This window comes from Schistocerca piceifrons, chromosome 2 (assembly GCF_021461385.2).
Source record: "Schistocerca piceifrons isolate TAMUIC-IGC-003096 chromosome 2, iqSchPice1.1, whole genome shotgun sequence".
Taxonomy (NCBI): Eukaryota; Metazoa; Arthropoda; class Insecta; order Orthoptera; family Acrididae; genus Schistocerca; species Schistocerca piceifrons.
In genome coordinates, this window is record NC_060139.1 from 883,198,366 (window position 1) to 883,224,433 (window position 26,068).

Below are 26,068 nucleotides of genomic sequence, written 5' to 3' on the forward strand. Positions count from 1 at the left end.
AGTTATTTGATGGGATTCAGCTCAGCACACGAACCCATGCCTGGCCGTATCGATATTTCGAAGCCAGTTGTACTTTGCCGGCTAATGTGGTTTCCTGAAGGGATCTCCCTGGTGCAGCTAGTTCACATCTCGCTGTCTCGCTCTGATGTATCAGGATTATTCCACCCTTGTGTGAACAAGCCGAAAATTTCATGTTTCATCAGGACGGAGCACCACCGCACTGGCAGCTGCAGGTAACGTCACTGATCAACAGTGAGGTACCTAAGCAATCATTGGCTGTAAAAGGCGAACGGACTTAGCATTGCACTATCTCGTGGTTTGTGGTTTACATATTTTGTATGTGAAGGTTTATGATACCATCCAATCGTGAAAACTTTGGGTAAAGTGTGTCACTGCCTAGTAGAAGCAGTGTAGGCGCAACAACCCCAGACATGCTCGAAGGGTATGGGACGACACTGTCTATCGTTTCGATAATAGTCCGATGAAGGGCACATTGATCATTTGTGATAGGTAAGCGAACGCTTTCATCCTAAATGTAGTTCTCTAATGCACCACAAGTTTACATGTTCATCCATTTAAAATACGGACCCTTGTGAAAACTCGTCGTTCTTTAGGAAATAATTCTTTTCTAGTCCTATACGCTTTGTAAAATTTATCCAACCGTAGAGGGAAACCAAGAGATGAATACATTAAACAGATTCAGAGGGATGTAGGCTGCAGTAGGTACTGGGAGATGAAGAAGCTTGCACAGGATAGAGTAGCATGGAGAGCTGCACCAAACCAGTCTCTGGACTGAAGACCACAACAACAACATCCCAAATTTGTATCATCAGTCATGCAGAAGATATAGGCTTATAAGATCGGACGACTCTGTTTCAAACACCATGTACTGCACTGTGCGAAGCAATGCCACAAAGGTATTTTGGTATTTTTCATTACAGTATTTTACGAGAATCATCCCTGGCATTAGACATATTTCTGTGTGATCCAGCTACTTAGTATGATATGCCTAATCATATTTCTTCGACTTTGACGTTGGTTAATGACCTTTAGGGTGTACAATGGGCTCATCGTGTCTACCCAGTTCACCATTTCGGGAACGCATGAAGTCGACAATCGACAGATGCGTGCTGTAGGGAGAACCTGCAGAGTCATACAGAAGCTGTGAAGAGGGCATTTATCCCAGGGACAACTGGACTAGCATAGTGGTAAGACACTTGCCTTGCATTTGGAAGGATGGTGGTCCAAATCACAGTCCAGCTACCCAGATGAAGGCTTTCGGTCCCTTACATCGTTGAAGGCAAACCTGCGATTAAAATGTTTTTCAACAAGTGGCAAGGATGGGGCACCAACCAGTAATATATGATGAAGAAATATAGCTGCAGAGATGTGTTTATTGTTTATTAATCAACGACGCCTTTCGCCTAACTCAGGCATCTTCGCGTTGGCTGCGTGTTAGATGGTGTTAGGTACAAGGGATACACAGCATACAAAACGTCCCAGGAAATAATTACCCTCGTCAAATATTTGGAAACGTTGTGCGGTGTCCCTGTTGAGATATGTGATGTGACTCAATAAATGATAAACATGATCAGGCCTACTTAAATCTATCACCATGCAAACATTTTCGAGATTTAGTTGCCCATATCCTGGCTACCAGCATAGTACTATGTGCAGGTGCGCACGGTGTTTGCTTTCACACGCATGACGCACGATGGAGCATGAAACGTAATTAATCTAAATCTCATTGAACGTCCAGTCGCAGAGCTGATGTCCAAATTCCAGCCTTCGTCAATAATAAACAGCAAACAGCTTGCGTGCATGAAACAGGCGCTTGCTGCAGGGACCCATTTCGCAGTTACGTCTGCTCAAAGTTCGGTGCGGAGACACTGTTGGCAGTCGCAAAATTCATCTGCGTGGTCAGCTGCTCAACAGTTTCACGTCTATTCTCCCGTACACACCTCCGCAGTGGTCACTCACCCCCTATCATCTGTCTCTCGTGGTGCACCAAAGTTGCCTCGGTGCAGGTTTTGGATAGCTCCATTTTGCCATTCACCGTATACTCTAAAACGGTATCACTCAGACGGTTTAAAAGGTTAGCCATTTCGAAAATGTTTCCAGCCTTGGCCCGAAACCATCGATCTTGCCCTTTTGAACATCACATAAATTGCTCCGTTCTAGCATTTCGACAATGACTGCATTGTTTTCCGCGTCCCCCCGACACGCTTTATATACCAGCCACTGCTAATTCTGCCACATGCAACCTGCTAGTGGTTATTGCACATTTTCATAGGTGGTGACTGAACCATGTGTGTGCACTAATGTCTTATACACTACTGGCCATTAAAATTGCTACACCACGAAGATGACGTGCTACAGACGCGAAATTTAACCGACAAGAAGAAGATGCTGTGATATGCAAATGATTAGCTTTTCAGACCATTCACACATGGTTGGCACCGGTGGCGACACCTACAACGTGCTGACATGAGGAAAGTTACCAACCGATTTCTCATACACAAACAGCAGCTGACTGGCGTTGCCTGGTGAAACGTTGTTGTGATGCCTCGTGTAAGGAGGAGAAATGCGTACCATTACGTTTCCAACTTTGATAAAGGTCGGATTGTAGCTTATCACGATTACGGTTTATCGTATCGTGACATTGCTGCTCACGATGGTTGAGATCCAGAATATGGAATCGGTGAATTCAGGAGAGTAATGCGGAATGCCGTGCTGTATCCCAACGGCCTCGTATCACTAGAATCGAGATGACAGGCATCTTATCCCCATGGTCGTAACGGATCGTGCAGCCACGTCTTGATCCCTGAGTCAACAGATGGGGACGTTTGCAAAACCAACAACCATCTGCACGAGCAGTTCGACGACGTTTGCAGCAGCATGGACTATCAGCTCGGAGACGATGGCTGCAGTTATCCTTCACGCTGCATGACAGACAGGAGCGCCTGCGATGGTGTACTCAACGACGAACCTGGGTGCACGAATGGCAAAACGTCATTTTTTTCGGATGAATCCAGGTTCTGTTTACAGCATCATTATGGTCGCATCCGTGTTTGGCGACATCGCTGTGAACGCTCATTGGAAGCGCGTATTCGTCATCGTCATACTGGCGTATCACCCGGTGTGATGGAATGGGGTGCCATTGGTTATACGTCTCGGTCACCTCTTGTTTGCACTGACGGCACCATGAACATTCGACGTTACATTTCAGATGTGTTACGACCCGTGGCTCTATCCTTCATTCTATCGCTGCGAAACCCTACATTTCAGCAGGATAATGCACGACCTGCAGAAGCTACAAACATTTGGGAACAATAATAAGCAACTGGGGTACATGAGATCCAGAATATCAGTGGGGAACAGAGCTACTAAACCTTTGCTCGGGGTAATATGAAATAATAATTTTCGGCAGGACACTAAGAAAAGAGTACTTCACAGACTGATGGAGAACACAGTTCTGTATGTGACCTCAGACAAAGAAAGTTAGCCGGCTGTGGTGGCCGAGCGGTTCTAGGCGCTTCAGTCCGGAACCGCGCGACTGCTACGGTAGCAGGTTCGAATCCTGCCTTGGGCATGGATGTGTGTGATGTCCTTAGGTTAGTTAGGTTTAAGTAGTTCTAAGTTCTAGGGGACTGATGACCTCAAATGTTAGGTTCCATAGTGCTCAGAGCCATTTAAACCATTTGAACAAAGAAAATTAGGGAAGAAGTAGGGCAGTGTAAGTGGACTCTTTCTGCAGATAATGAAGAAAGATAAAATACGAAAAGAGGTGTGGAGGAATATGGATACAACGAGCTCCATAACAAAAACTTTGAAGAATAGAGCGCTTCAACGGTATGTGCACTTACAGAGAATACGCAGATAGTTGGCCAAGGAAGATTTTGAACTGGGAGCCGACGGGAAGAAGAAGGCAGCCCTAAGACGAGAATAACACGTACAGAAGTCGAAAACCTAGGGCCCGTTGACCGGAACGAAAGAGGTCTGTAGAGGAGGAATCGCCTTAGAAGAAGAAGAGGTTTACCGAGGACACCGTAATCGTCTGAGCAAAGGAAAATGGTGTGGAAGATCGGTTAAAAAGGTTAATGTCTTGAAAAAGGTTGTAACATAAACAAAAAAACTAAAACGAGGGTAACGGAATTAGTCTAAACAAATCTCCCGATATTAAGAGGATTAGACTGGAAGATGAGGCACTAAGAGTAACTTATGAATTTTTCCGTTTGGACAAAAAAAAAAAAACAAAAAAAGGCTTATGAAGGCTGAGACAGGCCAAATTTAAAAAAAGCAGACTGTCAGTAGCAAGATAAACGGTTCTGAAAAAAGGGTCTTGATTAACATCTAACTTGAATTGCAGTATTATGAAGCCTTTCTTGAAGGTATTTGTATGGAGTGAAGGTAGCATCGTACTCAGGTCAAATATGGATGATAGACAGTTCAGGGAACAAGAGAATAGACGCGACTGAAATGTTGTGTTATACAGCGTGAAAAGTATTTAAACCGACAAACTCTGGGAGTTTGTATGGGACATCAAAACAAATATTTTTCCCTAATGTCATTTTTTCCTATGAGGAGTATTTAAACCGGTAGAGGAAGATTTCTCTGGTGACAAATTAATTAAACCAACAAAAAAGTCGAGAGGGGACATATCTGTGGATCGAGCAGGCAATGGTACAGGACCACTTCTGCCAATACAATTTTCTGGGAACCGTCGGTCCAGGAATCGACGCACACGACGACTGAAATGTGCCGGCGCCCCGTCATGTCGGAACCATATGCGTTATCTTGTAGGGAGCGGGACGTTTTCCAGCAATTCCGGCAATGCTCTGGCGAGAAATTTGTAATAGTGCCTGCCATTTAATGGCCTAGGTAGCAGATACTGCCCAATTAAACAGTCCCCAACAAATGGCCTAGGTGGCAGATACGGCCCCATTAAACAGTCCCCAACAACAACGACCCACACATTAACGAAGAACCGCACTTGGTGAGTGCTAGTAGCTGTGGCATGTGGCTTATACTCACTCCAAACACGCGAAATGTGCATGTGGAAGACTCCATCACGCCCGATCGTTGCTTCATCGGTAAACAACACAGAGGATGGAAATGTAGGATGCATTTCGCAGTGTCCCAGGTACCACTGCGAAAACTGTGCTCTGGGTGGATAATCAACTGGTTCCAGGTTGTGGACACGCTGTAAGTGAAATGGACGTAACACTTGCTCTCGAAGGACTGTTCTTTGCACGAATGCTGATTGAAGGATCCCTCTCCACATGCTGCAAGACAGCTTCCTCAAATTGCAGCGTTCTTACGGTGCGACGGCGCCCCTGTCCAGGTAATCTGCTAAATGACCCGGTCTCACGCAGACGTTGGTACAAAGCAGCAAAGATCGTATGATGCGGGATGCGGCGATTAGGATATTGTTGTTGATAAACCCGCTGCGCAGCTCGTCCGTTGTGGTGCGCTACGTAGTATGCACCAAGCATGTCAGTGTACTCACTCCAGGTGTATCGCTCCATTAGTAACCAGAGACAATGCACTACTACACTGGTGGACAGCAATTGTCTACAACTGAAGAGCGTAATACGCCATCTAACAACTGAAGATCGTAATACGGCCTCTAACAAGTGAAGAGCGTAATATGGCTTCCACCGGTTTAAATAATCCTCATACGAAAAATGACATTAAGGAAAAGTATTTGTTTTGATGTCCCCTACAACCTCCCAGAGTTTGTGGGTTTAAGTACTTTCCACACTGTAGAATAAGACTGGAGATTAGGTGGGTGGATCGAATAACTGATGAGTAGGTAATGAATCGAAATGGGGGAAAAATTTTGGCCCAACTCGACTAAAGGAAGGTATCAATTTATAGGACACATCCTGAGACCTCATCAGTAATATGGTGAAGGCCCGCGAATCCTCCAGGAGAGGCCCTGTTAGGCTATTCGAAGAAGTTACTTTAGAATCACGTGTTGCAAAATCAGCCAGGCCTTCTTCACGCATAACTGTAATGTCCAAAAGCATTTCTGAGAGGATCCATTCACGGTGCTTAAAGCAGACGTTGTGTTCTGTTCTAGTGCTAAAGCGTGTGCCCGTAACCGAATCTCTATCGCACCAAGGACTTTTCAACTTGCCTTTTGACCTAGCTTTCACTTGTCAGGGATGTGGAGATTCATCAGAAGTGGTATAAATTCTGAATTACATTGTAGGACCCTTTCCATAGATGGATAAATGGGGTACGTTAGGGACACCCAAGCTCAAAAAATGTTCAAATGTGTGTGAAATCTTATGGGACTTTACTGCTAAGGTCATCAGTCCCTAAGCTTACACACTACTTAACCTAAATTATCCTAAGGACAAACACACACACCGATGCCCGAGGGAGGACTCGAACCTCCGCCGAGACCAACAGCACAGTCCATGACTGCAGCGCCTCAGGCGAAGTAGCCGAAGTGGCGACCTCTTGAAAGACTTGAGCCATACGTTGCAGAATGACACAAATTGTACGTGTGAAATGGATGGAGGAAGTTTATAATCTTTCTACAAAAAAATTGTCTATATCTTTGAATATTTTATTTTTTTTGAAAAAAAGTCTTTCTACTTGTTTAACTTGTACTTTAAATCTCGTGTTCACTTTTTGAGTAATACTGATTGTTGGTTGGCCCTATGTTGCGCATATGAACAGTGTCTTGAACAAAACTTTAAACTTAACGAAATTCAGAATTTGAAATATTGGAAATGAGTCTAATTAACTGCCAAAAGAAACTAATTGTGTGCTGAATGAAAAATATACAACTGAAACTCAATACCGAAGTACTTTATGAGATTTGCTTGATAGGAAGTGCAATGTTTGGCTTGGAGTACTCCCGAAATAAATTTCTCCTCCACTCAGAAAATACTCTTACTCAGCATGCTATTTTGTGCCTGATGTTCTGATGTGTTGGCGTTCTATAAAGCAAATACAAACCACCATACGTACTATCAAAAGTAAAATAATCTAATTTTTTTATATTTTATTTTTTAGAAATAATCTGTTGCTGCATGTGGCATAAGGTGCAATCCACACGAAAAAATGTTCAGAACTTTACTAAGAAAGATGGACATTGTGGTTTTACTTTAAGGAAAATCGTTCTTGAAAAAATTAAACTCTGGTTATTGAGAACAAGGACTGTATAACATAAGACGACTAACAACTGTGAAAGTCTTTTGATACAAAAATTACAAAACATCTCAACCAAATGCGTAATTTGTGACATAATGAAAACGAAGAGATGAAATCAACACTAATCATAAATATTGTTAGTTATATGAGGGACAAAGATTTCGTTCGGTTAATACATCTGACAGACATACATGTTACTCTTGCGTATGCATGGGTTTCTTTAAGAACTCCTCCAAAAATCTTCTCCATTAACGTAAAGAATGAAATAATTTTATAAAGAAATAAACATAATAAATAATAATAAAGCATTCCGAATAGTTTCTTCCAGAGTCGCAAATAACAGATCTCCTTCCCGGAAAAACTCAACCGCTCGCTACTACGCTTGAAATAAGAATGGCCCAATGCTACACAACTGGCTGACTATCAAGTGAACCACAGATAAAACGAAACACAGACCCAAGGATCTTATTCACTATTCGTTCAATGCAGTCATTCGTATTTGTCCCAGTACAGTAAAGGTGAACTGAACCGTGGAAAAATTTCTGTTTTGGAAAGCGCGCTGCAGCGTGTAGTGTGAAGCAGTCGCCCTCCGTTTCTAGCGGTGGCGCCGCTGCGACAATCGCAGCTTTGGTGTCTCCCTCTGGTGGGAAAGGGGAAAGGTAGCCTGCTCACATGCATTTAAGGGGCGCTATGTGCTCGCTAGGCAGCGAGTGTGGGCGGTTGGTCAGTTGGAGTGAGTCTGAGTCAGTCTCGCGTCACCAGTTACTGGTCTGTCTCCCGTTCGCATTTGTGCGGCAGTTAGTGTCTGTCTGTCGTCGGAGTCCTAGTATGTCTGACGTTTGGATCAAACTTTAAAGCCGGCAAATGAGATGCCACTCCGCCAGTAACAGAACTCATCGTGTGGTCGCCCGGTCGGGGCTGAGTTCCCTCATCTGAGTGCGCATTACGTCGGGCAACGGTCATTGGCGGTGGGATCGATCGGTTGGTCGGTCGCGCACTGAGACACAAGATGACTTGCGCGCCTTGAGCGTCGGCGCATGTGAGGTCGCCTCATGAGTCCAGTAGGCCGTGCCGTATAACGAGTAGTGGCTTCGCGGCCGACACGAGAGCAACAGAAGTCAACCGACGACATCGGCTGGCCGGTACGAGCTGCGATGCCGTAAGACGGGAGATCGGCCCGCCCTCCTGCGTCCGTTGAAGCGGCTGGCAGCGGACGGTTCAGGAGAGCGATTTTGGGGTGATGCGGTCTCCGCCAGACATCGCAGTTTATTAGAAGCCATATGTTGTTTCATTTACTTGCTAAATTTTACTTGTTTCCTTGGTCATTCTCTCGTCCCCAGCATGCTCGTCTGTCTCCCGTCCGCATTTCTTAGGCAGTTAGTCTCTGTCTGTCTGTCGGTCTGCCGTACGTTAATAGCTGCCTCGGGGTCATGTTTGTCGGATTCGGTTTTAACGAATTTATTGCTTAAGGTGTAAAGGCCGAATTCCTGAAATACGTTTTTATCTTGCCTATCATCTTGAGAGGCGGTATATGCGTAATGTAGAGCATGTTGTACATTTTATGTAAGACTGCATTTCATGAGTTTTTATTTAAGTGGTAATTTTAGTATATAAAGTTGCCGGAGTGGCCGAGCGGTTCTAGGCGGTACAGTCTGGAACCGGGCGACCCCTACGGTCGCTGGTTCGAATCCTGCCTCGGGCATGGCTGTGTGTGATGTCCTTAGGTTAGTTACGTTTAAGTAGTTCTAAGTTCTAGGGGACTGATGACCTCAGATGTTAAGTCCCATAGTGCTCAGTGCCATTTGAACCATTTTGAACCTTCCGCCGTAAGAGGGTGTTGTTTTTTTTTTTTATTTTTTTTTTTTTTAAACAAGTTGCACCTTCGGTGGCAAGTAACTTTAACTTTTTTTAATGTGAGTGTTTGTACCATTTCCATCCCTCCTACGGGGTGCATAGTTTATGTGTTGTGTGAGTTGTTAAAATTTTTAGTTTAAAGTAATATGGTGTGTTGCAGATTTGCACCAGTATAGTCTTTCAGAGGTTGTTGTGAGCGGTAGTGACCACGGCCGTGTTAATAGGGAGGGCAACGTTCTCAGCCCGAAAGCTCATGCTGTCAAACAAAAAAAAAAGTTATTTCTGCCTCTGAATAAATTGTAACCTGATATTTAGAGGGCGCTTTCTGATTATAATTTTTAAATCTGTTAAAAAAACGAAAAGGTTTTTAGGAATAAAATTTCCATTTGTTGAAAGAAATTTGTTTTCATCAGTTACCCACTGGCAACTAATTCCACGCTCACATAGTGTGATTAAATGTGTTAATGTTCTTGTTGAATCGCTAGTAAATAAAGCAAATTCTTTAAGAAAAGATTTTGAAAGTAAATTCTCGGTTCATGAACTATTTACGAAAGCAGAAAACATATGAAAACCTTAAAAGTTCAAGACGTCAGAACTCTTTGTCGTCTGCCTTTTGTTGTTGATGGGAGCCACGAGAAAGTCAGTTGTCTGCTCGCCGCTATTGCAGAGAGGCGGAGACCCCGTTAAACGCCGCCTCCCTCCGCTGCCACGGCAAGTTCCCGCCTGGCCCCGCAGAGGCTGCGCTCATTCCGCGTGCAGTCGTGGCTGCGTTACACGCACCGTTTAGCAGTGTGCGGCGTGGTAGACACAGTTATTAGTCTAAGAGCAAATATTTGCTCAGGCTCTGTTCTGCGTAATTCCGCGTGCAGATCCCCCGCTTCCCAGCGGTTAAACACCCGCGCAAGACAATAACGGCGTGGTGTTTTGTACACAGCGGAGGAATAAATGCGGCGCGTAAGGAATCCGGAGTAGAATATTTTCAGTGTATAAAACTTGTATCACAGATACCTGAGCCGAACATCAAACTTCTCGTGTATGGCGCTATTTTTCGTAGCCAGTTCTAAGAGCCTGATATCTATTTAGCAGCGGTTGCTGAACACAAATGTTTACATCTACGGGTATTCATAAGTGCCTCCAGGGCTTCAGAATACGACTGCACAAAAAGCACAAGACGTACAGGAAATAGATATCGGTGGACAGAGCATCTCTCCAAGTTTTTAATGCACTTAATAGATGCTCAAAATGAGCAGCGTTGGAAGTCGCTGATGTGGAAGGTCGTTTTTAATGTACTCTTCTCTCTATTCAAACGGGGCAGAGGATGGGATTGACGCTCCACGTTAATGAACTAAATTCTGGTAGAGGTGATAAAACGTATGCATATGTACTCGCGATTGTTATAATGGGAGCATTTATGAATATTAAACGAAACAAGAGTTATAATGACTTCGATTAATTACAATAAAATGAATATTAAACAGTGGCAACCTGTAGCAACATTAATCAGATAATTTCATGGATAAACAAACAAATGAATGGCATCCTGTGGCCACTTTTTTCTAATATTCTTGGCATCTAAGTGATGGGGTAGGGTGTAGGAGGGAGAAGCTAATCATTTTATAATCACTGAATACGTAGAGATTTTCGTAAGGTTAATGGATGTGACTCATACTAAAGAAAGGAACCAACGAGCCTCGCCAGTGGCTACGTCCAAATTGGTCCGAAATTAGATTCCCCAATGCATCTACTTACGAGGCTCTATGGCAACTCTCACCGTCGAAATTGGACGACGCAGGCTCTGTACCTTGACCTGCGTTTAAGAATTCTACTTTCTCAACTGCCTTCCAGTCGAATGTGAAGTTAGAGGAAACCCTATAACGCTGCATTTTCTGTCCTCACAGAATTTGATTGGATCAGCTCCAAATCTTCCGAGCGTCAACCGATCAAAATGCTTATGAAACCTCGTCTCCTTCCCCTGAGGTGTTAACCAAAGGTTTGTGATCTATCATATCCTACCGAAAAAACTTGCGTCTTTCTCTCTCTCTCTTTGTTCAGCTTGTGAGGTGCTCCGCATCATCATCATCATCCGGTCTCTCAGTCTACCTTAGGGTTGGTTTATATTAGCCAATAGCGGACGGTTTCACAACGAATATGTATTGTTTTTCTACAAAGAACGAAGAATATTCGACGGTCTCCCACAGTTTCAGAGCCCTAGGACCAAGCGTCCCGCGTCCACCACCGAGATGTTTATCTTTAGTTTTCTGTGCTTTTCTGGGGAAATGTCCACCATTCAATACCTCGTGTACAAAGGTGCATTCCAACTAAAGAAGGTCAGTTCTAACTACTTTTCTTGGTCGTAAAATGTTTTTGCCAGGCGTTGCTCTGCAGACTATGTTATCTGCGTTTCTATTCAATGGCTCAGCTCCCCGCGGTTCGTCTGCACGGCAACAGTCTCGGTCTGGTGGACAGTGTCTCCTCTGACGATCCCCGCCAGCCTTTCGAAGAACTTGTCCTTCGGGCGCGACACACTTATGGATTTGGCCAGTGCGCGTCCCACCACATTGCCTTGCAGTGTGTTTAACATACTGAAGCGCCAAAGAAACTGGTATAGGCATGTGTACTCAAATACAGAGATATATAAACAGGTACAATACGCCGGTGCGGTGGCAACGCCTATATAAGACAACAAGTGTCTGACGCAGTTGTTAGATAGGCTACTGCTGCTGCAATAGCAGGTTATCAAGATTCAAATGAAGTCGGCGCACGACCGATGGGACACAGATCTCCTAGGTAGCGATGAAGTGTGATTTCCCCGTATGACCATTCTACGAGTGTACCATGAGTATCAGGAATATGATAAAACATCACGTCTCCGACATGGCTGCGGTCGGAAAAAGTTCCTACAAGAACGGACCAACGGACGACTGAAGAGAATCGTTCAACGTGACAGAAGTGCAACCATTCCGCAGACTGCTGCAGATTTCAATGCTGGCCCAGGTGTCAGAGTGCGAAACATTTAACGAAACACAATCAACACGGTTTTTCGGAGCCGAAGGCCCACCCGTGTACCCTTGACGAATGCATGGCACAAAGCTTTACGTCTCGCCTGGTCCCGTCAACATAGACACTGAACTGTTGGGGACTGGAAACACGTTGCCTAGTCGGACGAGTCTCGTTTAAATTGTATCGAGCGGAAGGACGTGTACAGGTACTGCGACAATCTTATGAATCCACGGACCCTGCACGTCAGCAGGGGACTGTTCAAGCTGATGGAGGCTCTGTAATGGTACGGTGCATGTGCAGTTGAGTGATATGGGACCCCTGATATGTCTAGATACGATCCTGACGGGTGACACGTACGTAAGCATCCTGTCTGACCCCCTGCATCCATTCGTGTCCACTCTGCATTCCAACGGACTTGTGCAACTCCAGAAAGACAGTCCGAATTGCTACAGAGTGGCTCCACGAACACTCTTCTGAATTCTTAACACTTCTGCTGGCCACGAAACTCCCCAGACATGAACATTACTGAGCATATCTGGGATGCCTTACAACCTTCTGTTCAAAAGAGCCACCCCCACGCACTCTTACAAATTTATGAACAGCCCTGCAGGATTCATGGTGTCAGTTCCCTCCAACACTACTTCAGACGTTAGTCGACTCCACGCCGCGTCGTGTTGCGGCACTTCTGTGTGCTCGCAGGGGCCCTACACGATATTACGCAGGTGTACAAGTTTCTTCGGCTCTTCAGTGTATTTCCCACGGCTTCGTCGCATACAAATATGAATTAAAAGTAAGTGAACAGCAAGACAATATCAGTTATTTATCTACGATCACTAGTACTGTAGTACATCAATTTTATCTACGTAAATGACGTATTCCACTCAAATGGGAATTCCCTAACTGGTCTGCATATGTGGCGAAACTGTACCCGAAAAACTGTCCCGTCACGGTGAGGAAATTGCCATGGTTGGCGCGAGAGCCACCTCCTTTGGATATTTGTGCTCTGGGTTGCCTACATGCACGTACGAACTAATCCGTTGCGACAGTTCGGAGCGGGTGGTTTGTCTACAGTAAGTCTGCTTGCTCTGATACGCCTGCCCATAGCGCGACTCCTTCGATTAACGTAAAAATCTTCACCGTAAGAAGTCACAGGATATCCTCATGTTGTTCTTGTTGTGGTCTTCAGTCCAGAGATTGGTTTGATGCAGCTCTCCATGCTTTTCTATCCTGTGCAAGCTTCTTCATCTACCAGTACCTAATGCAACCTACATCCTTCTGAATCTGCTTAGTGTATCCATCTCTTGGTCTCCCTCTACGATTTTTACCCTCCACGCTGCCCTTCAATGTTAAATTTGTGATCCCTTGATGCCTCAGAACATGTCCTACCAACCGGTCCGTCTTGTACCACAAACTCCTCCCCAATTCTATTAATACCTCCTCATTAGTTATGTGATCTACCCATCTAATCTTCAGCATTCTTCTGTAGCAGCACATTTCAAAAGCTTCTATTCTCTTCTTGCCCAAACTATTTTTCGTCCATGTTTCACTTCCATACATGGCTGCAGTCCATACAAATATTTTGAGAAACGACTTCCTGACACATCTACACTCGATGTTAACAAATTTCTCTTCTTCAGAAACACTTTCCTTGCCATTGCCAGTCTACATTTTATATTCTCTCTACTTCGACCATCATCAGTTATTTTGCTCCCCAAATATCAAAACTCCTTACTACTTTAAGTGCCTCATTTCCTGATCTAATTCCCTCAGCATCGCCCGACATAATTCGACTACATTCCATTATCCTCGTTTTTCTTTTGTTGGATATCCTCATATCGTACCGAAATAGTTCCTGCTATATTTTTCATGGTATCCAGTTGCCAAGTAAAAGACAGTAAAATACGTAGTTGGATGACCATTTAAACAGGGAAGAACAAGCTATCACTGCAAGCAAGCAGTGTGTCACTTGCCTACATCCAACATATAAAACTTGAAAAATATTTCCACGAATCCTTACTGCTGAGAGGTTATTCAACATAGCAGAAACACTGAACATTCTATACGACTCGAGCCATGGATACCTACTTTACGTAATTGTAAGTGTAACTTTTGACTGTTTGATCGCGTCAGTTCCTCCTGCACTGAGTTAGGTTGGATATGACCATATAGACGACATCATTTTCATACTATCTTCATCGGTTTCTTACTCAATGCTGTTCTCAGTACCTCTTCTCGCATGTCAAATGCCTGCCGCTATTCAATAATTGTAATAAATGCCCGATACGCATACGTCCGGAACAGATGACCCTGTAGCCTGTATCTTACCAAGAGGAGATTAAAGTTTTAACTGTCATCATGGGCGTAACGCACTTTTTTCTCCGTAAATTCTGTTACTTTCTTCAGACCATTTTCTTCCTCGTTCTGTGTCTGTGCTCCAGACCTGGAAATATTTAGTCTGTGCGAGTTTCTGTCCAAAATATCTGAAGAATTTATGTGGGCTCGATCGTGATATATTTCGATTTTTCGACATCGGAATGCATTTTATAATTGTGCGGAGGATGTTAAAATTATGTGGCTGAGTCTTGTTTCTGGGAGACTGTGAACGTCTCAGTAAAATTTTGCTGTTCTTTTTTGGTCGTCTGCCCTGTGGCTGGATAATTATTGTTGTTTTCCGGTATTTTAGTCGTTGGCCATTTTTCGTTCTGCTTGACCCAAAAACCAGTTACGCTGATACAATTCTCATTTGATAACCGTGCCGTAATGTATGAATTTCGTGTGTGTGAAAATATAATGATGAGCTAGAACATTATGACCACCTATATAATAGCCGGTATGTCATCAGATAACAGCGGCGAAGCGTCGTGGCAAGGAAGAAATGACCCCTTGATACGTCGCTGGAGATAGTTGGCACCACATCTGCATACACATCAGAATCCCGTAAATTCAGGGGAGGGGGCGACGAGCTCTGAGGCCACATTCAATCACGTCCCAGATCGATCAGTTTCAGGTTTGGTGAGTTCGGGGACCAGCACATCAATTGGATCTCGCCTATATGTTCCTCGACCCATCACATTCCTGGCCTTGTGACAAGGTGTGTTATATTACTGAAAAATGCCACTGCCGTCGGGAAACATGATCATCATGAAGGGGTGTACGCGGTCTGCCACCAGTGTACGATGCTGCTTGACCTCACACGAGTCATTAGGTATTTTACTGCTCAGGTAGCAGAATTCCTTAACTTCATCTACGTCATGACCGTCAATCCTGATGTTAAGTTTTTCTCTGTTCTCATTTCAGCTACTCCTCATTACTTTCATCTTTCTTCGATTTACTCTCAATCCGTATTCTGTACTGCATTCGAAAAAACCCTAAAGACCGAGTGAGGTGACACTGTGGTCAGCAAACTGGACTCGCATTCGGGAGCACGACGGTTCAAACCCGCGCCAGGTCATCCTCTTTTAGGTTTTCCGTCGTTTCCCTAAATCGCTTCAGCCAAATGCCAAGATAGCTCCTCCCCCCTCCTTCTTTAATCCAATTTGACCGACGACCTCGCTATATGGCCCCCTCCCCAAAATCAACCAGCGAACCAAAGTCTAAAAATAGACTCCAGGTTGTCCGTGGAACATTCTTCCTTTGATTCGGAGGAAACTGATCTTCAGTTAGTTGACAAATTGTTACACTAGTATCCATCATCAAGTAGCATCTGAATTTCTTTTCTTCGACTGCTTCTCCTTTACATTTCTTGCATTTTATGATAGTCTTTTGACCTCCATTTGTTGCATCTACAGCGTCTTGCATGAAATTATAACCAAGTCTGAAAAGAACATACGTATCAACGGAAATATAATGTCGTTTCACATAGCTTGAATTTAGGCACGTCAGGCACGATATCTTTTTGTTGCAAATCGGGATATCTTTTAATATTTTCTCGTATAATTCCAGCATTCAGAGACAATATTTTTCGAGAGATTACTCCGTCTTTTTTAGGAACGGTATCACATAAAATACCAAATATCTGCTTAAAATTCTGGGGGTTTATAATTTTTTTGTCCAAAACATCCAAAACCAGATCCAAAAATGGATGGCCCACCATTTGAATTTTACTTTTGAAATCATCACTGAGTGATATTGCTTGCATGAATAAGGTCATCAAAGAATCGAAACCGCACGTTCCCTTCAAGTTGTAAGTAGCAGATTTGAATTTGGTTGAGGACCCATATAGGAAAAGTGGCAAATTAATATCTATCAATTTTTTAGTCGAATTCCATTTTGGGCAATCATCTAAGTAGTTTTTCTTGCTCTTAGTTTGTATGCTCGATGTGACAACGATTTCATTTTGAAGTTTTTTCAGCAATGCACCCTCCTCCATTTTATTGTTACAGGTCTCTCTGTCTTCTTCTGTTTTCGAACCACAGGATGAAATTTCAGTGACATCCCTGGTGAAGTATGATTCTTGATAGTCTTTTATGGAATGAAATATCTCTTTAGAGTCCAAATTGGGCAGTAAATTTTTATCTGAAGAGTGCTGAAAACACACACTATCACTCTTGACTGAGAGACTGTTGTTCTCCGCATTCATAACAAGTGAGCTCGAAGTAGGAGAAAATCTGTATTCAAAACCATTAAAATTTTGTCTAACTCTGTCTCATTGCCATCTTCGTGTTGGGTCTCACTTCGTAAGGTATTTTTCAGTGTGCTCTCAGAATTATCCAGTATATGATTGCTTTTGGGGTTTGTTATCTTCAGCTTCTTATTTTTTCCTCTCCAGTTTTCTTCTTCATGGTAAGGCAGTGATGCTTCAGTTGGTTTGTGCTCCACGGTTTGCTTTGAATCTTCTTTTTCCATCATAAGTAGCGCTAATAGTTTTGTTTCCTCATGCAGCCACTTCAAATGTTGAAAAATGAATTTGTCTACTCGTAAAGGCAGCTTGTCAAAGCCCATTGTCTTTAATTATGAAAATTGTCCTTCAATCGCTACTGAAGAACGAATAGATAAAGGAATACGGAAAGAAGGATACATTACAGCTGTCCACAGTGGTATAAAGTACATCAACTCTTTCAGCATCTCTGCAGCATTAGGAATGTTGTACAGATTCACATAAAAGACATTGTCATCATTAGTCTGATTCGTGATGACTTCAGCTTCATTGTAGATACGTTTTGCCTTATCAATCCACGAGTTTGCAGTAGATTCCTTAGAGATCAAAACTGATTCCAAAAGACAGTCATCATTGTTTTCAAAATCCTCAGTTTTCTTGTCATCATCTTTCTTTTCGTCAATATATGAATGACGTGGACCACCTCTGATAATGTTATCAAGGTGGCGCTGATGTTCCATTGATGAATATTCTTGACCGCACTCATCAATACCAAGATGTTCACTCAACGCAACAAACAAAAGTGAGCGCAAAGCACTTTCAATATCACGAAAATCTGTCATAATGTAAATATGGGCGAAAACTCGAAGATAAAGTTGTTTGACTTGTGATTTACTTCTTGAGAAGCATTTCCACCTCGAAATCATGACCATAAAATGGTTTAAATCTATTTTCAAACAACACAAGCGTAGAATTACTCTTTCATGCAAAACAATATGACTCTAACACCTATTCAAACAATCTGTTAAGTCCGAGCAATTGGCTATTGTTCTAGAAATGGCAACCAACAAAGCCTCACCAAAATCAGTTACCATGATTTTTGGTCTGGGAGCTCCAGATCTAACGATTTCCATAAAGAAAAATGACAAGAATGAAGCGTCATGCCTAGAGGATATCATCTGATAAGTTGGGCAACTGATTGATGATCGATTGACGATATTTGGATCTTTACTAGTGACGTTTACTTCGCGGATGCACATGTACTGGTACAAGCATATGTACTTTGACTTAATTTCCACACAGTCAGCCCTGTTTGACAGATCCCCAAATCGTGAAATAACTCGAAATGCAACGCCACCTGTAGCATCTATTGAATCGTATACACTGCTATTGATTTGATGACAATATTTGTGCAACTGACTTTGATCTTTCAGCCAATATATACAGAAGAATGGGTCCAATCCGACTGTGTGAATTTCGTCCCGATGGGTTGTATGCTTTGCGATTTCCAGGTTTTCAAAAGGCTTACTCGTTGTTGTACAAAATCGTTTGTCCCTTTCCTGTTCTTTAGCCTTTCTCAAGACATCAGCATTTGGTAAATTTGGAGGAATCATGTCTCCGAAAGACATATTTTTCGCTTCATCATTTCGTGAAAGAGCTGCAGGCATCCTGTAATCAACCAATTTAGCAGCAACCTGTTGTCTTCTAGTGCCACGAAGTTGTCTTCTTTTCAGGTGATTACTATCATCTGAAAAGTTTGAAAGTCTGCAGTTCAGAATAATATCATTGTCCTTTTTTCGCTTCTTCAGAGTAATCCCTTCGAAAGTGGCTCCGCATTCTGTACATCTTCCTTTGATCTTCAAGAAGTACTTTGAACTTTCACACACTTTCGCATATTTGAAAGAAAAGGCACATGGAATTTTGTGATGTTCATAAATTTTATCAGCCATCAAATCAGTCCATTTCCCTATTTCCAGTCTTGAAGGCTTTCCAAGTTTCCTCTTTGTCGGTTTTATGGAAGATCATTTTTTTGCTGACAGTACAAAGTCAAATTGCTTTGTCATGTCCTTGCACGAAGAACCAAAAACATTCCACGACTCATCATTGCTGTCGTCGTCTTTTTCTTCAACGAAACATTACAGCCTGAAGGTGTTTGTAACAAAAGTAAGCAGGTCATGACGATCTTCTTTAATTGTTGTGTAAATATGTTTTGAAGACATTTTCGGACAGTTTTTGGAAGACCGGATGAGACGGAGTGAACTGAATGCCTCTATCATCGATTACTTTAAATTCCTCCATGCTGAGAAGACGTTTCAATTCTGGTAGATTGTATATTTTTATGAGTATTACAGTTCATAAATATCACTTACACAACAGCACCGACTGCTCAACAGGCACCGACTGCACAAGAACTCTGACTGAACGAGCATAATGATTGTTCGCATGAGAGTGAGTAGTATTGTTGCGTATAGTCATTAGGGGCAGATCAAGGAGCGAAATGCAGCGCTGGCGGGCGCCTTCGCATGACGCGGCGCGCGCCACCCAGACAGTGCAGCTGTTGTTGTCATTAGCTTTGATGCTACCGCGAGAAGCTTTCATGCTACCTCTATTGTAACTGCTACGCTGACGTCATTTGTCGACTGTTTAAAAGACGCAGTTCACGTGTTTATTGTTTTACAGATGTAGTGCCACGACTTTTACATTGTTGCTGTGCTTTGTTTATGATTTTTTGGTCTTGAGAGGTCTCAATGACGTATCCTAGTTTTTATTATCCTTCCATCGGGCGCAGCTATTCAGATTGGTACATGTCGAAATTGTCTGTAAATTACTTTTCAATAATTTGCAGTATTGGCGCCTTCTCGTTAATAGCTTCCCTTTTCCGTATGGCTTTCATTGTTGTGTTATTCTGTAAATTACTAGTCAACAATGGGCAGCACTGGCACCTTCACGTTATAGCTTCCTTTCTGTGTATGCCTTTCATTGTTGTATGATTCAGTATCGACGCTAATGCTCTCTTGATGAGATATGAGCCGATTGCTCGTTTTTATCCACTGTGCCCTTTCGTATTTCATTTTAGCAATTAATTTATTTGTTTATCAACGTAGTAGGTAGTACAAAGCTAATCCATAATGTAAAATGCTCTTAAATTCTGTTTGAACTGTTTAATCGTCAGTGTCCGCAGCCTGAACGTCAAATATCAGATTAATACACTGGTTGCGTTATGTTATAGGAATTTTATTATTTTAAGTGGGATGTACCAGATCATGTTGAAGAAATCCAAAGCATATTGTTCGAAGAGGATAATGTTATTAGAAATTTACCTGGACAATAGGCGCAGCCAAAGCAGCCTTTGTGATGCTGTAATTGCCTCATAGATGACGATATTTGTCTATTGTAGTTTTGTATTCCATTCAGCATTTTGAGAGAGTCAAAGCTTCATTTCAGCGTGAGAGAGCGGTAAAAACAGTAGATGTTATTGAATTGAAAGCCTTCATCAGTCTCTTGCTTTTAATTGTTGTTAACAAAAGTAACAGATAAAGCCTGGAAGATCTCTGTGGAATTGATGGGGATGGAATTGAAATGAACTTAAAATGTTTCAAATTTATTGTTGAGTGCCTTAGATTTTACAGTCACGCTATTCGTGATGAAAGGAGACAAGTAGACAAGCTAACAGCAATTCGGGAAATATTTACTGTGTTTGTACGCAACAACCAGAAATCTTATACCCTCGGAGAAAATGTTACAGTAGACAAGAAGCTGGAAGGATTCTGTAGAAGGTGCAGTTTTCGCCAATATGTACCTATCAAAACAAACAAATATGGATTTAAAATCTATGATATTGTGGATTCTTAAGTATTTTACCTGTACAATTTGGAAATATACACTGTGTTGCAACCAGAAGAATTTACCAACTGAGCAATAAACATTTTGATGTTGTTCTGTTACTGTGTAACCTATAAATCAGTCAGGTCGAAATATGAAAGCGGACAACTGGTATACTAGTATTGGAATGATAATAGAACTATGAAGGGAGAATTTTTCTTTTGTTGGCACGATGACGAATAACAAGCATGAGATTTCTCTAGAGTTTGCTATCAGTAAAAGAAGGGCTGCCACAGTTCCTTTTTTGGCTTCCACAAGACTGAACTCTAGCTTCCTCTGTACCTAAAAAGGGGAAGTGTGTGATCCTGGCATCACGTTTACATGAAGATAATTCGATAGATGCTGACACTGTAGATAAACGGAAGCCATCCATCGTAAATTTTACAATAGCGTTAAGTGTGGTATTTTCACGGTGGATAAGCTGAATGCTTTGTACAACGCTGCAAGAAATGTGCACCGTTGATCACTGGTTATATTTTAGTAATGATCAATACGGTTGGAATCTATGCACAAGTGTTTTATTGTGGCAACAGTAAGAATTGTACCAGAAGGAAAGGGTTCCTGAATCAGCTATGTTATACACTGTTGTTTTCTTCGCTAAATTCTGCAGAACTATTGAAATTTTGTACAAAGAACTCTAGAACTATGGCATATTTATCAAGAACTCTGAAAAATGTATACATTTCTGAAAAAAGGGTGCCAACTTCACAGTAAGTGAAAAGATTTTCTCCTTAAATTGCAATTATCTCGCAAACTATTAGCTGCACAAAAAAATGTTATTTGGATTTTCGATAGAACTATTGGGGCTCTGTTGAGAACTGTCCTCAGAACTGTTGTACGAATTTACTTTTTGCGAAAATCGACAAAAAATCGTTTCGATACCACAATTTTTACGACTGCTGTTGTTTTCTTCGCTAAATTCTGCAGAACTATCGAAATTTTGTACAAAGAACCCTAGAAATATTTCATATCTATCAAGATCTCTGAAAAAATATACATTTCTGGAAAAAAGGGTGCTAACTTCACACGACTGTTCGCAGCTCACCGACCCAGGACATCAGAGTTGAGTGGTGATTTAATTACCGAAGCCAGTCTGTTGACATTGTGCCGGCGGTTTTCATGGGTGGCTGTGGGGGGTATTCACATGAGCAACAGCGAGTTTTCGAGTTGGCGAAGCTTGGCCACTATCCGGTGGAGTTTGACTGTATTTTGGTTATTTGAAGTCCAAGTGCGCTAGCGGAATTTTCTGCCTTGTGGCCGTTAGCGTTCCGGTTATCAGCCCCGGCCGCTGATGTTAAGTTCAGGCAGTATCCTTTCCTCACCGTGTTGTCGCTGTCCAACAAGTGTGTAGTTTTGGCAGCTTATGCATACTTGGTTGTGGGTGGCTACTCCATTTATGTTTTGGCTTTGGAATTCCTTGTGTACTGCTCGGGTGGAAAGCAAGTTGTCTTGTCGGTGGGTCCGTTCATTGTCTCTTGGTTGGGTTGCTGGCGGATCGGACATAGTTGGGCCGACTACCTGTCTCCACTAAGGGAACGTTAATATTTCAAGTGCAGACCGATCCCCGGAAACTTCTGAGCGCCGCTGGCTGTACTGCCTTTCTTATTGGTGTTTGATTGTGTATTTTAAAGGCTCAAAGCGGATGGTTTGAATTTGTATGCTTAGTTGGACTTTAAATAATGTGCCTTCAGCCGTTTTAAAATTGAAAGTTCCTTACTTGTCAAGCATTGTTTGGGCCTTCAGTCTCATTTAAAATATTTTTTTTGGATAAAGCTTTGGGCTTTCTACTTTTTGAAAATTCATTGTAGATGGGTTTTTCAATCATGGGCTGTAAGCCGTTTTAAAATTAAAATTCCTTACTTGTTAAGTCTTAGATTGTTTGGGCTTTCAGGCTCATTTAAAATATTTTTGGATAAAGCTTTGGGTCTTCTGCCTTTTGAAAATTTATTGTAGTTGTGTTTTTCAAGCTTGGGCCTTCATCCATCTTACAATTAAAATTCCTTACTTGCCTTCAGCCTCATTTAAATTTTTTTTTTCTGGATAACGCTTTGGGCCTTCTGCCTTTTCAAAATTTATTGTAGTTGTGTTTATCAGTCATAGGCCTTCAGCCGTTTTAAAATTAAAATTCCTTACTTGTCAAGTCTTAGATTGTTTGGGCCTTCAGCCTCATTTGAAATATTATTTAAGGATAAAACCTTGCGCTTCCTGCCTTTTGAAAATTTATTGTAGTTGTGTTTTAAATCATGGCCCTTCAGTCATTTGAAAAATTAAAGAGGTTGTGCCCTTAGGCCATAAGACTGTAAACATATTCAGTCGATATTTAATCTCGGAAATTTGTGCTGTAATGTTTGGGCAACTAAATAAAGTTATATGTGTTCGAGTGTAAGTGACAGCCGCTCATTTTTGGTCCCTTTCCACAGTTCCAACTACCTGTTCTGTCCTGCGGATTTAACCAGGCGTTTCAATTATTACACAAGTAAATTTGTTTACTTTCCATTAAGAGTGTAGAAACATTTATATCATTGTTGGCAACCGTTAGTGAGTTGTTTCAGTCGTTTCCTAACCTTGAAACGAGTTAGTTTTCTGTATTGTTCAGTGAAGGAACATAATAACTACAATGTATTTAAGTGAAACCACAAAGGAACTGTTGTAGTCTGTAGATTATTTATGAACTAGGGATGCCTTTCAAATTTACTACGGAGGGGTACGCCGATATCGTGTGTATTTATGGCAAATGTGATGGTAATGATATGGCTGCAGTTAACGAATATCGCCTACGTTATCCAACTTGGAGGATTCCGAATGCACAAACCATTAGCGGAGTATTTCACTGTTACGGGAGACAGGTTTTCTACCTACCGTTCACAATTAGTACGAGCCTTCGATGCATGAAAACGATGATGAGGATATTACGGCCGCGCGGAGTGCCCATGTGGTCTAGGACGCCGTGTCACTGACTGCGCTGCCTCTCCCGCCTAGGTTCGAGTCCTCCCTCGGGCATGGGTATGTATGATGTTCTTAGCATACGTTAGTTAAAGTTATGTGTAAGTGCACGGACCGATGACCTCAGCAGTTTGGTCCCTTAGGAACTCACACACATTTGAACAGTTGATACTATGGTAGCTGTTCAACGTAGCCCGGGTACCCGTACACGACGTGTCTCTCAATGATTACGCGTTTCATAACATAAGATATGCCGTACACTGAAGTATAATAATCTCTATCCTTACCATAAACAAAATGTTCATCTTTTATATCCGGGAGATCCTGCCCTTCTCTTGGAGTTGTGCAACTGGTTAACTACTAATTGGCAGCTACACAAATACATTTTATTTTCTGATGAGGCACAGTTTACTCGAGATGGTGTAAACAATTTACATAACGAGCTCGTATGGTCTGAAGCAAACCCACATGCAAAAGTGCAATGCTATTTCCAGCAGCGATTTTAGCATAAATGTGTCGTGTGGTATAACCAACACACACTTTACTGGACCATTCACTTTCGTCTAACAGGCGAGACGTACTTAAGAGTACAATTCCTTCAAGACGAAATGCCCCACTTGCTCGAAGATGTTGCACTTGCTACGCGAATTCAGCCGTATTTTCAACATGTAGGCGCGCCTCCACATTTCACCAACGCCGTTATAACACATTTAAATGAACATTTTCCATAGACATGGGTTGGTCGTCGTGCTGCACGCCTGTGGCCACACAGACCGCCCGATTTAACACCAATGGATTTTTGTGTATGGGGATAGATGAAAGACACAATTTATGAGTAGAAAGTCAGTAACGTGAGGCATTAGTTGCATTATGAATGCAATAGACGAATTTAAGAACAACCATGTGAAACTGTAACGATCAACAAAATCTGTTGATACACTTGCAACTAAATACATTGAACTCGGAGGAGACGTTTTTGAACATTAATTGCGAATGTATTGTTAAACTGTATGTACACTTTACAACTTCCTTAACAGTGAGATTCGTTTTTTTCGGTTTAACATGAATTAACGTGTGCTGTGGTATTAATAAAAGCAGATTATCTGACAAATTCGTACAGTTTCAGTTAACGTTATTACCATCAGTTTTCCAAAATCAAATTCCCGGCAACTTCTGTTGAAAACTTTGTGAAACTGTCTGGCATTAAAAAACAAATTGGGCAAGTAGTTAATAAATTAAAAACTTTACGAAATTATATCTTTGCTTCTCTGCATGTTCTGGATAACTACCGCAAATACACGTCTGGGACATGTTTTATTAGATTCACCAGATCAATAACAACAAAATGAATGAAGATCGTGCTTTACTTTAATCTCCTACAGTTTCGCGATGCCTTCATGTTATCGAAGTTGCTAAATATCAGTCAAAATCTTTTATTAGCCGTAACTCCATAACTAAACACTTGCGGATCTACGTTTATATGAACTTTTTTCTTTAGTTTTACTTGTAGAATAACTATTAAAATATTCGGATACCTTTGCGAATCACCTTGTATAAAACGTGTCGAGGTGACTTGGAAGACAGTGCAGTCGTGCTGCAGAGCGGGACCGGAGAGATTTACTTGACCTCCAAAAGAGTCTTATCATTGGCTTTCGGACCAAGGATGGAATCATTTCTGAAATGGCTATGTTTTGTAAAACGTTCGCGTGCTAACGTGCATAAGGCAAAACGTGTATGGCAAAATGATACTATGCAAAAGTGCCGCCGAGGCAACTGTACTGCACCATGCGCCATAGATAATAGGGGTGAACGGCGGCTGCGGACCTGCGTACACGCGAACACGCCTGCAATTATTGAGCAACTGATCGGCCAGACGAACCGAGGGGCTACTAACGAAGTCTGCTCAACTACCGTTCAGCGACCGTTGCTGCATATGGGCTGCGGCAGCTGGATCCTGGCTCGTGCACCCATGCTGACAGCTTGAATCATGTACATTTGTAGTAACGTAACTGACAGTAGCCTACAATACATCTGTTAGAATGGGACTGGCACGTGAACGTGTATTTTGTCTCGCCACTTATGTGCTTTGCCCTGTAGCGAACTTTTCCGACTGCGAGAATGTAAACTGTCAGTAACTTTAAGCCAAACCAAAGCTACATGAATTTACGTAACACAAAAATTGGATCTGATGCGACATTGTTGATTTGAAATTGGCCCTGGCAATAAAACAGAACTTGATCAATTTGAAAACTCGAACGCGATTTCCTTAATCGTACCACTCTTACACACCATATCTTAAATACCATAAAAGAGGAAGCGGGATGGCATCGTGGGTGGTAGTTACAAATTATAATTAAGACAATTTATTGACATTACGCCTTTTAAGGGATTTCACAATTACGAATTGTGGACGAGCCGCTAGATAAAGCTTTGCAAATACAGTTAGAAACCCAACGTACTCGGTACTCAAATAAACAGTCCCTTATTAAGAAAACACAATTACAGACAAACTTCAGAAATTCAAACTGCCATATAGGATTTCGCTCAAAATACACATAATAAAAAGAATTATCAGTAAAGGGTGACTTAATGACACTTGAACACTAGTGCCAAGCTAAGATC